This window comes from Acanthochromis polyacanthus, chromosome 19 (genome assembly GCF_021347895.1).
Source record: "Acanthochromis polyacanthus isolate Apoly-LR-REF ecotype Palm Island chromosome 19, KAUST_Apoly_ChrSc, whole genome shotgun sequence".
Lineage (NCBI taxonomy): Eukaryota > Metazoa > Chordata > Actinopteri > Pomacentridae > Acanthochromis > Acanthochromis polyacanthus.
The window spans coordinates 21008366-21023563 of record NC_067131.1 but is presented as its reverse complement, the minus strand read 5'-3'; the positions used below and the strand labels follow the sequence as shown (position 1 = coordinate 21023563).

The 15198-nt window shown below is 49.1% G+C and overlaps 1 protein-coding gene across 5 annotated transcripts in view; it reads left to right on the top strand.

Annotated features, from left to right (window-relative positions):
* Nucleotides 1-15198, top strand: part of LOC110956095 (urotensin-2 receptor) — a 70283-nt gene that overhangs the window by 25018 nt on the left and 30067 nt on the right. The window contains exon 6 of one of the 5 annotated variants that reach the window (XR_007937895.1): nt 2483-6232. The exons of 3 other annotated variants lie outside the window; for them this stretch is intronic. The gene's annotated coding sequence lies outside the window, so the exon portion shown is untranslated. Of the gene's footprint in view, nt 1-1581; nt 6233-15198 lie in introns of those variants that run through there. One more of the 5 variants, XR_007937894.1, reaches the window with a different exon arrangement.

The following is a 15198-nucleotide window of genomic DNA, read 5'->3' as shown; positions in this document are numbered from 1 at the left end:
CTTCCATAAATTTCTCATCGCCTTCTAATACGCTTTGTTTTTGTCCCATAGCTGCTTGTTGTTGAGTTCTCTGGCACGAGACAACGGGAGGACACTAACACATCCTTCTACTGCAGATAAGCTGCAGCGGTGTTAGTTTTTATGAGTCTAGCTCGCCCTTAATCCCCTTGTCACCAGTACGTCGTCAACAACAAGGAAAATAATAAATCAGAAATTCAGCAAGGTATTCTAGACCTTATAATATGCTTGAAGTTCTCAATCACTCTTCACATTCACACCGTGTACACCTTGCCGACGGAATCTCTTTCCTTATGTCGGCGGAATCTTTACACTCACACCGTGTACACCTTGCCGACAGAATCTCTTTCCTTATGTCGGCGGAATCTTTACACTCACACCTGTGTACACCTTGCCGACGGAATCTCTTTCCTTATGTCGGCGGAATCTCTTTTATCATGCTAGCGGAATCTCTTTCTCACCCGTGGTTCTGATCGGTGTCACTTCCTGGATCGGATCCTTGGATTCACACCCAGCGCCGAGGGACCGCTTTTCCTTTCACCGACCTGGCCACGAATTCACGTCCCAGGATTTTCAGATCTCGCTGCTTGGCGACGATCGCTGTCGACAGACTTCGGTGTCGGCTCTCCTCGACGTCGGGAAGGAATCCTCGGATCCGGCTCGAAGGACCAAGTTATATGTCAGAGTGTAGCTCCGCTGAGAGCTCCCACATATCAAATGAAGATATTCACCGAACCAGAAAGACACGGAGACTGTAACTTTTTACTTGCAAGGGTAACAGCACAGTGTAACAAGACACATTAGTGCGAGCTACAAAGACTGCTCCCATACGAAGTTTATTTTATACACAAGCAGAAACGAAAACATAGCATAAGATGAGAAATAGCTCGAGTTACACAAGGGGGTGTGCTAAGCTGTAAGAGTGGAAATATACTGACTAGAGGAGCAAGATGTGTGTGTGTGGGTATGTAATGAAGATTATTCTATAAAGACACTATATACAATCAGTTAATGCCCTAGGGCTTGATTATGATAAATGTATTCTCAAATTCAACTCTAACACAGCGTGTACACGCCTGTCTGTCACTGTTTGACAAATACTTTTACGCGCTCACACGCGTGCGGTCGCAATCTCTGATTGTACACAATAGTTGTTGATCTGCACCGTGCGCAGCATAACGCGTAACATGAGCGCGTCGTGTAGTTGTTCGGTTCCAGCTGGTGGCGCTATTGTTCCAAAACACGGGGATAAACTTACCCAGTTTTTATTATTATTTAAATTAGGTTCTCAGGCTTCACAGCCCCGAGCCACTAGGCTGCAGTTCTTCTGACGTTTATTATTATTCCATAATTCATTTAGCTTAGCTACTTAGCCTCAAATACGTTTGCATCCATTACATAGCGGTTAAACTTCTTTTCCTTTCGGCTTTTCCCTTCAGGGGTCGCCACAGCGAATCAATTGCCTCCATCTAACTCTGTCTGCTGCATCCTCTTCTCTCACACCAACTACCTTCATGTCCTCTTTAACCACATCCATAAACCTCCTCTTTGGTCTTCCTCTAGGCCTCCTGCCTGGCAGTGGGAAACTCAGCATCCTTCTACCAATATATTCACTCTCTCTCCTCTGGACATGTCTGAACCATCTCAGTCTGGCCTCTCTGACTTTATCTCCAAAGCCTCTAACATGTGCTGTCCCTCTGATGTACTCATTCCTGATCCTATCCATCCTGGTCACTCCCAAAGAGAACCTCAGCATCTTCAGTTCTGCTACCTCCAGCTCTGCCTCCTGTCTTTTCCTCAGGGACACTGTCTCCAGACCAAACAACATGGCTGGTCTCACCACAGTTTTGTAAACATTTCCTTTCATTTTAGCTGAAACTCTTCTATCACACCTGACACTTTTCTCCAGCTGTTCCAGCCTGCACGTACACGCTTCTTCACCTCTTTTCCACACTCTCCATTGCTCTGGACTGTTGACCCTAAGTACTTAAAATCCTCCACCTTCTTGATCTCTTCTCCCTGTAACCTCACTCTTCCACTGGGGCGGCTGTGGCTCAGATGGTAGAGCGGGTCGTCCAATTATCGAAGGGTTGGCGGTTCGATTCCCGCTCTCGCCTAGTCATGTGCTGCATGCCGAAGTTTCCTTGGGCAAGATTCTGAACCCCGAATTGCCTACCAGTGACTGTTCCACTGGTGTGTGAATGTATACTGACTGATGTTGCAGGTTGATTAGCAACCTGCACATTAGTGTGTGAATGTGTGTGTGTCTGGGTGAATGGGAGCAATTGTTGTAAAAGCGCTTTGAGTACTCTGATGAGTAGAAAAGCGCTATATAAGAGCAAGTCCATTTACCACTTGGGTCCCTCTCATTCACACACAGATACTCCGTCTTGCTGCGGCTAACCTACATAGCGGTTAAACAAACGCAATAAATTGATGATATTATCTATATTTACCTTTATAGATGATCTTAATTACGAGACAGAGGTCAGCTGTTGTCTGGGAACATCCATGATCACACTACTGGTGGGACACAACTGTACCGGATTTCAGCTGAAGGCTGCTGTTCTGTGCAAACTGTCATGAGACATTTTTATTGTGATATACCCTTCCCTGCTGTTAGCGTTTGTTTTAATAAGTTGTTTGAGATGAGGAAATCACGATTGCATGTTTCTACTTAAATGCCCTACTTTCATGATTTAATATCACCATAGCATTAATTTTTACAATTTCCATAAATGTCACCTGAAAGTTGAGTAACTTTTTGTGAGCAGTGTATGTAGACATGTAATGTAAGCACACTTCAATAATATATCTGCTGCAGTAGTGCAGTTTATCTAGCTTGGTGTGACATATGTTGTAAGAAACAACATACTGGTATGTTGCTGATATGTTTCAGAATGAAATCTGCTTGAAAAGCACAACTGATTATCTGTCAAAATGTGTGTACGTAGAAGTGTGCACTTAACACTGAATAAAGTCTCTGTAGATTACAGACAAAACACGCATCTTTCATCACAAATATATTTGTATTCACCCAAAGTGCAAGAGTAAAATACCAGTGTACTTAAATAGCTAAGAAGGAAAATAATTTATAAAAAATATGATTACTTTTTCTAAAAAAGGTAGGAATAGTGGACAATGCAGTTTATTTCTGTGACAGTCGCTCCAGCACCGACACCATGCGTCCCATCAGTCCAGCAAAGGTGTTTGAATTTTCATCCGTCCTCTGGATGTTCTGGAGCAGGGCAGTGGTCAGGTCTCGGTGTCTTCAGATCTGTTCCGAAAACCGTTCCTCTGACGTCTCCAGATACTGCAGCAGATCCACAGTAGCATCCTGGTTCCTTTATCCTGCATAAAGCACCCAAGCAGCATTAGTTGTCAGTAATTATTTTCTATATTCATGAACACAGTTAACTTATTACCTCCGCCAGGCGGTTATGTAATCATCGGAGTTTGTTTGTCTGTTTGTCTGTTAACAGCATAACTCAAAAAGTTATGGACGGATTTTGGCGGCCATCTCTCAATTGTACAGAGTCCTTCAAAAAAATCCTGGATCCAGACAGTGATTCAGGTCACCTCCAAAATTTAATTGATTGTTACTTTTGCTCTTCCGGACATTCTGTAAAAATTTGGTGAAAATCTGTCCATAACTTTTTGAGTTATGCTGTTAACAAACAGACAGACAGACAGACAGACAGACAGACAGACAGATGACCTGGCGGAAGTCTGCGCTCTCTGCATGCTTTTCTAGTTATTTCTGTTGTAGAAGTGTGTGTGTGTGTGTGTGCATGGCTGCGTGTGTGTGTGTTGATAGGGAGTATGATGGGAGTTGAGTTGGGAGGGATGTGGGGCATTGTCTTTTTATTGTTTGTTTTTAATTTGTTAAGCACTTAGTGCTACTTTATGTAAGAAAAGTGATATAGAAATAAACTTTGATTGATTGATTGATTAAAATAAATGTTGTACGTTGTGATTTTAGGATGGGCCAAAAGATAACATATTGATCATGTTGATGTCTGCATAGTCTAAACAAATCTTACTTGATTTTTTTTATTGTAAATGTATGGTGTTTATTAATTAAATCAAAATCTTACTTGATTTGGTCTGTAGCGAGGAGGACAGCATGAAGGAGCTGCAGGACGGAACCAGTAAGCTGCAGAGTAGTGATCCTGGTAACTGGACCTCATCATCCTAGGCCGACAACTAAATAAAATTAACAAGAAATGTTGTTGATAGCATCTGTAATTTAAAACCATTTTCTCCATTAATTATTAATTTGTCCGTACGATGTTAGAAAATGTTACAAAAAATGCCTGTAATAATTTCCAGCAGTGCTAAATGCCTTGATATATTTGAGCAATAACTAAAAACCATCAAAGAAATCTGTGTATAAGTAATGAATGCATTGAATTTCCACATCTGCAAAGCTGGAAAATCACAGAACAATCAGCATTTTACCTTGAAATTATAAAAATAGCTGCACATTACCAGTATTCCTCACTTCATTGTGTTAATTTGATCTTTTGAATAAGTTTTAGACTCGTATTAATAATGTTAAACAGTTTATTGGTTCTTCAAGGGAAATTTCAATGATTATAGTTATTATAGTTCAGCAATATGATTAATGGCCCATTGTGTAACAACATGGGAGGTTCTGAATACAGGTCTGGTAATGAAATATTGCTGCTGTTTCTCAGGTTTTATAAGACGGTTTTCATAGCTTGCTAGCTTAGCAGTGGCTAACTGGTTAGCAAATAGTCGACCTCTGATCCTGTGTCCGGACCACGTTCGCTGGCGTAACGTTCATAATATTGATGTGGATCTGTTGTAGCTGGCGTATTCATAGTCGGCTAACAGCAGGGTGTTTAAGAAATAAAACTTACCTATCATGATCGGTACTGCGGCCTGCATCAACTCCTGCTCAGCTGTTGCGTTCAGGGACCCGGTTGGAATCACGGAATGCTCAGCTGTTGCGTTCAGGGACCTGGTTGGAATCACGGAATGCAGCCGGAAAAAATTGGGGCTCTTTTTGGCCAAAAACTGCTGCATCCCGGCTGCCTTTTCTGGTTCTTGTCGTCATTTCTGAACTTTTTAGTTGTTGAGGAGTTAGTCAGGCTCCGTTCGTACAGCTGTAGCCGTCTCCCACTAGATTGTTTCGAACACTGGTGTGGTCCAAGAGGCTCCCTCTAACTTCCACTGAATTTCATATGAAGACCACAGTTCCAGGAAGCTTTGGGTCTCCTCCTCAGACCGTTGCTGCTTGGATTTTGCTTCTATATTTACCGGTTTTTAAAACACAAACACTGAACATTACTGCTGCTCGCTCGGCTGTTTAAAAACGGCGCTTCTGTGTTTCCGCTGTTGACGGTCGAACTGTAACCCCAGCCCCTGACGTACTGGGCTCTCACCTCGGGCCACCTCTGGCCCAGCAACGAGTTGGGGCCGGTGCGAGTCCCAGTTTTTGGAGCCCGGAGGCGGCCCACCGCCTGTCGAAAAACAAAAAACCGGAGCCGAATCGGCCACCGACTCCAACCTCGAACCGGAACTGCCTCGGTCGAAAAGGGGAGACTCTTCTTCGTTTTCTTCTTTTCTGCCAGTATGGCTCACTGCTGCCTCCCCTGGCTGACTAAAATGAAAAGGCCAACTACACGACACGCTCATGTGAGGCGGACTGGTACGCACGGTGCAGAAACGTTCTATTGTGTATGGCGACCGCACGCGTGTGTGAACGCGTAATAGTATTTGTCAAACAGTGACAGACAGGCGTGTACGCGCTGCTTCATACGCACGCAGCTTCTTGTTACGCGTGAAATACAATCTGCACACGACAACGCACGCACGCACGCACGCACGCACGCACGCACGCACGCACGCACGCACGCACGCACGCACGCACGCGTAAGAAAATAATCTTGCGTGTACAGACACGTTGCTGCGAGTTGCTTTGATTGTTTTGACACGATTCTGACGCCATAGTGTGTGTGTGTGTGTGTGTGTGGTGTGTGTGAGTGTGTGTGTGTGTGTGTGTTTGTGTTTGTGAATGATGTTGATACTCCATCTATGATTTATATATATTCATTTTCTCTGATATATAACTTCTATCTATTGTTTTATATAGAAATATGTGTTCATTAGTTAGTATTTTGTTTATATATGTATATATAGCATAATCATATATTGTCTCTTTAAATCATTAAAATAATTGACTTTACTGCTTTACTGCTTCTCTAACATATATTAGTGTGTGCATGTGTGTCTACAGTGTTTGCAAAATACCTGTCTACAGTCGAGGCTATGTCAAAAAAGAAAAGAACACACCTTTAAATCTTTGACTGTGTACAATGAGTTCTTTAGGATATCATTAAGACACTATGTTTTTATTATTCTGTTATGTGCAAGGTATAAGTTCATGGCAGAAATTACAATACAAACCCTGGATGTGCGCCTCGTAGTTGAAATAATCAGGGTTTACAGACACCGTAGGGCATATCCACCTCCAGAATCAGGCTGCTTCTATTACTGTTAATCCCGCTATGAATATTAAAATACGCCGAACCATTTGTCCTGTATAATAGCTACATGTATGACGTTTGCAGCAAAAAAAACAAAAAAACAAAAAGCATTAAAATCAGTTTAATATTCAGAGTTAAAATGGATTAAATGCACTGCCAAACAGCGCTCAGTGGAGCAGGTGACCAGTCCAAGATGGCAGCCCCACAGCTCGTCAGTGCCAGTAGGCAGTAGCGGTTGATGTGGTGGCTACTCTTTATATATGTCTATGGGGTCGGCCCCTCCGTTGCTGCCCGTCTCTTCCTGCTCCACTTCCCTCTTCCTCCCTCCTGCCTGCTACCCCTCGCCCTTCTCTCTCCTCTGGGGGGGCCGTCGGCCCTCTGCTGCCTGGGGGTCTGGCATGGGGGCTGGGTGGTCTCTCTGGGGAAGGTGGCTCTGGCTCATCTGGGCACAGGCCTTGGTCCTGGCCTGGCTGGAGGCTTCCGTCCGGACCTGGTGCTGTCCTGGGTTATGGTGGAGCGGATGGGGTCTCAGTGGCGCTGCGGGGTGGGCGTCCTGCATCCTTGACATGCCAGGTCCGGGGTGGGCGTGGCGGCTCATGGCCCTTGCTTCCTTGCAGTGCGACCTGGTCCCCCCCTCCGGGGTGGGGTGCTATGTACGGCTGGCCCGTGGTGGGGCTATGGCGTCTGCTGGGGCACTGCTCTGGATCTGCAGCTCCCAGGGGTTGTTGTGCTGACTGGGCCAGTTGGTTCATGTGGGCCCTCCCTGGCTTCTTGGCTGTTGCGTCAGTGCCGGTGGTCCCCTCCGGTGTCCCCTCCACCGCTCTGTCCTCATGGACCAGATCCACACCAGACTGTCTCTTACTGTGCACTTCACATATTTCACACCTCACTGTAAATAGCTACTCTTAAGCACATATAGGGACACAACATCTAGGGCCCCGAGGGCAGGTGGGGCGATGGCCTCTGTTGTGGGGCAGGTGGCAAGGCTCTACGGCCCTGTCTCTCCCTCACCACCCCCTTGCTTGCCTCCCCTGCTCTCCAATCTTTTATTAATGCATCACACACACTCACCGTGGGGATAGGTCTGGGATGACTGACACCTCGCCCAACCTCCCCACTTTTAATGCACCGCATGACACTCAGGGTTACACTTTTCACGGTGCAGGGATGAGGTTTCCCGTCAGGGATCAGGAAACATATTAATAGGGGAGTAATGGGGCGGTGTCATTGATATGGCCTCGCTGGTGGGACCCGTCCCCCTTATGGCTATGGGGCAGTGGGGGTGGACCATCATCCGTGCTGCTGTGTCTGGGGTCCCCAGGGTCTGGGGCCTTTGGCCTTTGTCCTGTGTGCCCGACGGGTCCCGGCTAGTGCGGTGGCTCTTGGTGGGCTGTGGGGGCTGGATTGGCTGTCCTGGTGGGCACTGTGGCGGTGGTGTGTGGGTGTCGGGGAGCGTCGCGGGATGTGGGGGCCTCAGGCCCACTGTGCTCGCCTGGGGCCTGGTCCGAGGGAGCGTGCGAGGTGCCTCCCCGTCTGCATCGCCAGGCCCCACCACTCTGTCCATTTTTGCCCTCTGGATTCGCATCGGGACCCGGTGGCGGCCTGCCCACCGGTGGACTGGTTGTCATCCCTTCGGTGGGGCACTCGGCCCGTGTCTGGCTTCCTGGCTGCGTGGGGCCGTCGGCCCCCTTGGGAGTGGAATGGTGGGTGGGGTGGGGGGTTCGGGTGGGGGCTGGGGCAAGAGGGGTTGGGCGTGGGTGGCGGGTGGGTCCTCTTGCCCCAGGCTTCCTGGGTGGGTTTTGGCGTGCTGGGGGTGTCGGTAGCCGCTCCCTCTTGTTCTCGGGGTCTGTGCGGTACATGGTTGCCCTGGTGACTCTCTGGGGGTGCTACCCTGTGGCTCCTGCGACCCGGGGGTAGGGGCTCCCTGTCAGCTTGGCCCTGCATTCCTATGATAGCTGTTCTGGGCTTATTCTCTCTTTCTTCTTCTGGCCTATTCTATTCTATACTGTCAAGAAATATACAATTATGGTGTTCAATACTTTGTTTTTTTATTTATTTTTTGATTTTTTGTCTTTCTTTTGTTTTTTGTTGTTTTGTTGTTTATATTTTTTATTGGCAATTAGTAGTCAGGGATTACACAGCACCTGACACTCTTCAGTTGTTATAGCACCGCTTGCTAGCTCCTATCCCTGTTTGTCCTGTTTCGTCCTGTCCACCCTTTGTTTCCCCTTCACATCACTGAGGTGTAGCACTGCCCTCCCTGGCTTTTACTAGAGAATTCTAATAAAGAATATCAGCTTAGCTCTCAGGGAGGGCTGGTGATGGTCACACACACGCACTAAATATTAAAATATTTGGCTGCAAGACTAAAATATGCATTAATCTCATAAAATGTTGACAGCCCTTCCGTGGAGTTATACAATGAGAATGAATGCAGACATAAAAGAGAAAAAAAATAGAGGCGGACGCTAGAAAGAAAATTAAGTATCGTACCAGTGCTGAGCAAGCAGACCCTGCTCAGATCCTTGCTATCTTGAACGACTTGTATGGTTACGTAACTTTGCAACAAGCCTTCTTCTCTCGGATGCAGCAGGAAGGAGGGACCTTACTGGAGTTTTCTTTGGCACTGATGGCCCTCATGGATTGGGTAAAGCAGTGTGCACCTGATAGTCTTCTTAATTCAGCAGTTCTACTTCGTGACCAGTTTGTGGAACATGTTCTTGACAGTGCTCTTGGTCAGGAACTTAAGCAGCTGGTTTGTTGTCAGTCTCAGTCTACTTTGCTGGAAGTGCGTGCTGAAGCAATTCGTTGGGAAAGAGAGGGGCTTCCAGGGGGTGCTAGGGAATGTAGCCATTTTCTCCCAGCCATGTATGGTCTACAGTATGGGGTGCAGAGCAGTCCCCGTCCATCTCCACTGGCCGTCTCACAGGGCTCAGAACTGGATGAGTTGAAGGAACTCTTGAAACGCCAACAGGAGCAACTCAACCAACTCCCTCAGACAGTGGCAGCTTTGCAGACCTCATCCTTGCAGCCCCACTCCAGTTGCCCTCGTCCTGTAATCTGTCGAAGATGTCAGCAACCAGGTCACTTTGCCAGGGAATGTGATGGAGAACGGGCTCCTCCTCATGCTCAGGCTACTTCGGCCCTTGGTTTGGCCGCCAGTGTGGGCAGGCCCCCTTCTGCTTCTTGCCAGCCGGAAAACTGAAGCCCACTGAATTTCTCAGCCACAGCTCAGATGGGGAGTCGATAGGCTCAAGGGAGGGGACCGTAGGCAAATTAATGTCATCTTGCACTCACAGTAATCTCTCTATGGGTGGTGTCAGGGTCCCATGCTTGGTGGACACTGGATCCATGGTGTCCACCATCACAGAGAGCTTCTTTTTGCAACATTTTGCACCTTGGGGTGCCGATTGCCTCCAGTCTTGTCATTGGCTTCGGGCCGCTAACGGGTTAGCGACATCGGCTATCTTGAGTTAGACATGGTATTGTGTGGTAAAGTGTTTCCTGGTTGTGGTATATTGGTGGTGCGAGACCCTCAAGGTGCGTCATCTTCTGTTTCTGGAATCTTGGGGATGAATGCCATCCGGCGATGTTATTGTGACCTTTTTGGGGCACTTGGTGCTGCCCTTTTCAGCTTGCCTGTAGTGACTTAGGCTCCTGATTCAGTTATTGAGGCACTGTAACAGTATCACCAGTATCACCACTCCCACTCTCGGTGCTTTTCTTCCGACAGGCTAGAGAAGGAGCATCTGTCAAAAAGATCTCTTTGGTGCCGCCAGGGTTCGAGGCCCACGGGCAGAGTGAATACCTGGCGGTGTCATGCAGTTTGTCGCGAGCACCTGTCCTGAGCAGTTCTCTGGCCAGGAGGTGCTCTTTGAGCCCCCTCAGTCCAGGGCTGCCGACTGGGCTGCTTGCTTCTCCTTGCCTGGTCCAGGCTGTCCGTGGTACAGTCTACATCCCGGTGGTCAATGTGGGGATTACTGAAGTTCTCCTCTACCCACGTACCAGCTTGGGTGTCCTCAGTTATGCCCAGGTTGTGAGTCTACCTACTGGAGTCACTGAGATGAGGTCTGCCACCGTCGCAGTCTCCTCCCAAGTGACTGGCAGTTCTGCGCAGAGTGGAGCAGAACTGGTAGACCTGTCTGCCTTGGCAGAACAGGATCAAGCCGAGGTGCGGTCCCTTCTGCAGAAATACAGCTATGTCTTCTCTGCACATGATGATGGTGGAGTGTACTGACATTTCACATAACATTCCACTGCTTGACAACATTCCTGCTTGACAGTGTTACCGGCATATTCCTCCATTGGAGTACGAGGAGGTCAAGGCCCACATTAACTAGCTTTTTTGGAGGCTAAAGTCATCAGGGAGAATAGTAGCCCTTACGCCTCCCCCATTGTGTTGGTCCGGAAGAAGGATGGCAGTCTACGCGCATGCGTAGACCATCGACTTCTCAACAGCAAGACAAGGAAGGATGCTTTTCCTCTTCCTCGTATCGAGGAGAGTTTAAGACGCCCTTTCTGGTGCATGCTGGTTCTCGACCTTGGACTTGGCCAGTGGCTACAACCAGGTCCTTGTGACAGAGCAGGACAAGCCCAAGATGGCCTTTTGCACACCCTTTGGTCTTTTTGAGTGGAACAGGATGCCTTTTGGGCTGTGTAACGCCCCAAAGCACTTTCCAGCGGTTGATGCAGAGGATGTTTGGGGACCAGCAGTGTCAGTCTCTTCTCCTTTAGCTTGATGACATTGTGATGTTTTCCTCCTCTGTAGCGTCTGGAAGTTGAAGGAGGGCTTAAAAGTCAAGTTGGAGAAGTGTGCTTTCTTTCAGAAAAAGGTCCGCTATCTTGGTCATGTCATCTCGGGGGAGGGTGTTTCCACCGACCGGGCAAAGATCGAGGCAACTGCCAAGTGGCAACTGCCTCTTGGCAGTCCTTGCAATGTGTTAGAGCTACGTTCGTTTTTGGGGTTTGCCAGCTACTATAGGAGCTTTGTGGAAGGGTTCGCCAAATTGGTTGGTCCTCTACACAAGTTGGTAGCAACAATAGCTGGTAGCCGGTGCAAACGAGGACAGAGAAGTTCTGCAAATATCTGTTGGGTTGCAAGTGTGTTATCTTCACAGATAGCAACCCCTTAAGCCATCTCCAGTCCACCAAACTAGGGGCCACAGAGCACCGGTAGGCTGCCCCACCAGTCTCAGTGGTTCCAGCGACCCAGTCTATGTTTTCTGCTCTTCTGTTCCACTCCCTCTCTGACATTTGTTCATTGCAGGAGTCTGATCCCCTCCTGAAAGAGGTTTTGGTCTTTTGGAGAAGGCAGGTTCGGCCGACCCTGGAGAGGAGGCGATACTTGTCCCCAAGCCAGCCTTGGTGCTATTGCGACAGTGGGATCGCTTGGTGGAAAAGGATGGTGTGCTTTACCGCAAGGTTTTCCACTCGGAGGGGGGGGGGGGGGGGGGGGATTTTCAACTGGTCTTGCCGTCCCTCCTGAAACAGGAGATGTTGAAACAGCTCCACCATGAACATGGCCACCAAGGCGTTGATCGAACTACGGAGCTGGTAAGGGAACGCTGTTAGTGGCCAGGAATGTGCTCACTGACACGAGGAGGATCATAGATTAAGTACATGCTTCAAACTTTCCACAGTTGCCACTGCAGGCACTAAAGGGATAATACAATTTTTTCTTTATATATGTACCAATTTTTTTCTATATATATCCATAAAGCAATGGATCAAGGAACGTGAGCGCTGCCAGGTCGCAAAGGACTCTAGGCCTGTTTTACACAGCTTTATGGGCTACTTGCTGGCATCTAGGCCAAACCAGATTGTGGTCATTGATTTTACAGTGTTGGAGTCCTCCAGAAATGGTTGGAAGACCATCCTTGTAATGACAGATGTGTTTAGTAAATACACTGTGGCTGTCCCAACTAGGGACCAGCGTGCGCCCACAGTTGTCCAGGTCTTGTTGAATGAATGGTTCTTTAAGTTCGGGGTACCAAGTCCATCTATCCATCCATTTCCTTCCGCTTAGCCAGGGCCGGGTCGCGGAGGCAGCAGGCGAAGCAGGTCATTCCAGATGTCTCTCCCCCCAGCAACGCTTTCCAGCTCTTCCTGGGGGATCCCGAGGCGTTCCCAGGCCAGATGAGATATACAATCCCTCCAGCAAGTTCTGGGTCTGCCCCGGGGTCTCCTCACAGACGGACATGCTCGGAAAACCTCCAAAGGAAGTCTCCCTGGAGGCATCCGAATCAGATGGCCAAACCACCTCAACTGGCTCCTTTCGATGCAAAGGAGCAGCAGCTCTACTCCGAGCTCCCTCCGGATGTCTGAGCTCCTCACCCTATCTCTAAGGTGATAGGGTGGCCGACGGAAAGTCCAGCCACCCTACAAAGGAAGCTCATTTCGGCCGCTTGTATCTGCGATCTTGTTCTTTCGGTCACTACCCAAACCTCATGACCATAGGTGAGGGTTTGAACATAGATGGACTTGTAAAGCGAGAGCTTCGCTTTATGGCTCAGCTCCCTCTTCACCACGACGGTTCAGTACAATGCCCACATTACTGCTGACGCTGCACCAATCTGCCTGTCCATCTCTCGCTGCATTTTCCCATCACTCGTGAACAAGATCCCGAGATACTTAAACTCCTTCGCTCTGATAAGCAACTCCCCCCCAACCCAGAGGGAGCAATGCCAGTTTCTGGCAGAGAACCATGTCCTCAGACTTGGAGGTGCTGATCCATATCCCTGCCGCTTCACACTCAGCTGCAAACCGCTCCAGTGCGTGCTGGAGGTCAAGGTCTGAGGACGCCAACAAAATCACATCATTTGCAAAAAGCAGAGATGCGATCCTGAGGCCCCCAAACTGGACACCCTCCCCATTATGACTGCGCCTTGAGATCCTGTCCATGAAGACCACAAACAGGATTGTACTCCCGTTACTACGGGAGTATGGGGGTACCGGGCTTGTTGCTACGAGCCGTTCGGTCCCTGTATGAGAGCTGTGTCCGCATACTCGGCACTAAATCAGACACGTTTCCAGTGGGTGTTGGACTCCGCCAAGGCTGCCCCTTGTCTCCCCCACAGTGCCCCTCGGGGGACACGGTCATAGGCCTTCTCCAGATCCACAAAACACAGGTCAAACTCCCATGACCCCCTCAGCAGCTCCGCAAGGGTAAAGAGCTGGTCCGCTGTTCCACGACCGGGACGGAATCGGCATTCCTCCTCCTGAATCCGAGGTTTGACTATCGGTCGGAACCTCTCTTCCAGCACTCTAGAGTAACCTTTCCCGGGGAGGCTGAGAAGTGAAATACCCCGGTAGTTGGCACACACTCTCCGGTCCCTCTTTTTGAAAATCGGGATCACCACCCCGGTCTGCCACTCCACAGGTACTGTACCCGATGCCCACGCGACATTGTAGAGACGTGTCAACCAAGACAGTCCAACAATGTCCAGAGCCTTCAGCATCTCAGGGCGAATCTCGTCCACACCTGGCGCCTTGCCACGAGGAGCTTCTTAACTACCTCGGCGACCTCTGCCACGGATATGGACGAAGATCCCCCCCGAGTCTTCAGGCTCTGCGTCCTCCATAGAGGAAGTGTTTACCAGGTTCAGGAGTTCCTCGAAGTCCTCTTTCCACCGCTTGATGATATCCCCAGTACGGGTCAACAGCTCTCCACCCCGACTGTACACAGCCTGAGCAAAGTCCTGCCTCCCCTGAGGCGTCGAGCGGTTTGCCAGAACTTCCCCGAGGCTGACCGAAAGTCTTTCTCCATGGCCTCCCCGAACTCCTCCCACACCCGAGTTTTAGCTTCCACAACCACCACAGCTGCCGCCCTTTTGGCCAACCGGTACCTGTCAGCTGCTTCAGGAGACCCCCGAGCCAACCAGGCCCGAAAAGCCTCCTTTTTCAGCCTGACAGCCTCCCGGTTCTTTGGATTGCCGCCGCGACAGGCACCAGTGAACTTCAAACCGCAGCTCCTAGCAGCTGCTTTTGCAATGGAGGCTTTGAACATGGACCACTCAGAATCCATGTCCCCAACCTCCCCCAGGATGCAGGAGAAACTCTTCTGGAGGTAGAAGTTGAAAACCCTACGGACAGGGTCCGCCAGAAGTTTCCAGTTCACCCGCACTACATGTTTGGGTTTACCAGGTCTGTCCGGCAGTCTTCCCCGACATCGGATCCAATTCACCACCAGGTGGTGATCAGTTGACAGCTCTGCACCTCTCTTCACCCGAGTGTCCAAAACATACGGCCGCAGGTCTGATGATACGACTATAAAGTCGATCATCGACCTTTGGCTGCTCACTGCTCTGGTACCAGGTACACTTATGAGCAACCTTATGCTTGAACATGGTATTTGTTGTGGACAATCTATGACTAGCATAGAAGTCCAATAACAAAACACTACTGGGGTTCAGATCGGGCAGGCCGTTCCTCCCAATCACCCCCTCCAGGTTTCTCCATCGTTGCCCACGTGAGCGTTGAAGTCTCCCAGGAGAACTATGGAATCCCCGGGCGGTACCCCTTCCAGGACACCACCCAGAGACTCCAAGAAGGCCGAATACTCTGAACTGCTGTTCGGCGCATAAACACAGACAACAGTCAGAGTTTTCCCCTCTGCAACACGAAGTCGCAGAGAGGCGACCTGCTCATTCTCTGGGGAGAACTCCAA